The sequence below is a fragment of the Engraulis encrasicolus genome, chromosome 18 (genome assembly GCF_034702125.1).
Source record: "Engraulis encrasicolus isolate BLACKSEA-1 chromosome 18, IST_EnEncr_1.0, whole genome shotgun sequence".
Lineage (NCBI taxonomy): Eukaryota > Metazoa > Chordata > Actinopteri > Clupeiformes > Engraulidae > Engraulis > Engraulis encrasicolus.
The window spans coordinates 36020888-36023055 of record NC_085874.1 but is presented as its reverse complement, the minus strand read 5'-3'; positions in this window follow the sequence as shown (position 1 = coordinate 36023055).

The following is a 2168-nucleotide window of genomic DNA, read 5'->3' as shown; positions in this document are numbered from 1 at the left end:
TTGACTGAAGAGTTTGACATATTCTAAATGTACACCATGTAGTACAACGCATGGTCAGGGTGTCTGAGTCTGTGTCTGTGTCTGTACCAGTGACGTTTTGTGGACATGCACATGAGTGCTGCGCACAATGTTATTGTCACCTGTGATTGGCGCAGACTTTCGTGCACGAGCTGGACACGAGCTCATTTCCATAGACTTCGCGCCAAAAACACCCTTATTAGGGGGTCGGACTTATGCCCACCAGCGCAGAAGTGACCAACGGGGACTCCATGCAGGACTATGGTAGCATTGTTAATGTTGGATCCGACTTTCTCTCTCTCTCTTCTCCCTATTCTTACTTCTCTCTTTGTGTCTCGGGCGATTCAGGATCCTATCGTCCTCATTGCTTTGCCTGTGTGACGGAGGTCATCTTGCACCTGTTCACCCCCCTCGGGGATCGAACGTGCGACCTCGTCAACTACAACGGTCCGGCAATGGGAGACACAGTACGATACCGCTGGGCCAAGAGACTAGTCTCTCGGCCCAACGGCACGAGACTGTATGAGGCTATCGGAGGGAGGTTTACCAACGTTCCACGCCAACTCTTTGCTAGTTAGCCTCCGTTACACCTGTGTGCCGACCGTGCGTCTTTGAGAATGTAAGTTGCTGTTATAGTGTTGTTACTGTGTTGTGTGTGTACTCGCAGTTGTTTGTTACATTGCAACATTGCGTCGGCAGCGCGAGTATGTGTTTACCGTTTCTGTGTTCCGTTGTGTCTCTGTTTATGTTATGTATAATAGCACTTACTGTTTCTCAATGTCCGCGGGTTTGTCAGAGTGCAGATTTGTGCAGTAATCTGTTACTGTGGCAGAGTAGTGGCTACATAGGTCCGTGTTCAGTTAAAGGGCTGCGTCACCGATTGTGCTCTGTGCGCTGTAGGCACGTAAGAGTGCAAGACCAGCTCTCTTAAAGGAGCCGCGCTCCTTTTCTGTTGTAAACCACACACGCTGTGTTTTTCATTGCTTTCATATTGTGTACTTTGCAGTAAGCATTTACACATTTATGTCTGGGTAAGGAAATTTGCTTTAGGCAGTTTTCCCTCATTTTCACTTGTATATATTTTGTATATATTGTTTTTCCATTTATTCATGAATGTTGTGCATTCGTGTTTATTGTGTTAATTATGATTATTGTGTATATATGATTCACTTATGTCTTTTGTATTTTCTTCTGTTTTAGTAAACCACGGTTCATGGTTCAAGGCCTTCAAACGGGTACAGGTCTTTTCGTCGAATGGATTCTTGAGAGGGGACCATTCGAACAAAATGTTGGACCATGCGTATAAGGCAGGGGATCTTTCGTCGAGGACGTTCCGTCTACCGCAAAAGCCTACGAAACGTCCTTAAAATTGAACTAAAGATCCTTAGGTTTGAACTAAACGTCCCTTCAGCCTGCCTATATTAGAAATGTAAATCAGCTTTTTTAGTGCTCATTTTCACGGGTTTTGTTTATTTAAATATGTAAATCAGCTGTTTATAACGCTCATTTTGGTCAGTTTTGTTTTTTGTTGATTAAAACATGTAGGCTAAATCAGCTGTTTTTTGCTGTTTTTAGATGTGCTTCATAAATAAAATGTACTTAGGCCTACTCTTTTTAATTGGTATGTTGTTATTTTTTTTTACGTTTATGCCGTCACATTTTTTGACAATTTACATTTGCGCCTTACATTTTTTGACAATTATCTAGGTTACTTTCTACGCCTTACATTTCTGGAACAATATTTGAGAAGCTTTTTTTTTCACTTTTACGCCGTTACTTTACTCCGTTACATTTTTTGACAAATATCTGTAGGCCTATGTTACTTTCTACTCCTTACATTTCTGGAACAGTATTTGAGTAGCCCCATCTGCGGGCAGAGAGGCGGGACCAAGCACAGCCTTGTCGCTTTGAATCAGGGCAGCGTGCGTCTAGAAGTCTTGACCACTGAGCACATTTGGTTGTCATGCAGCGAGTTTTCTGACTTTCCGGTAACTTTTTAGATGAAAGCTTCTAGCTACCGTCTTCTGGGGGTCTGGAATATACCTACGTGTGGAGAGTAGGCCTATAGCTTCACTATTCAAATGAAATGCAAAGCACCAGCAACAAGAGAAAGCTGTCTGCCGACACTTTGATGTTTCTGATTCTGAATG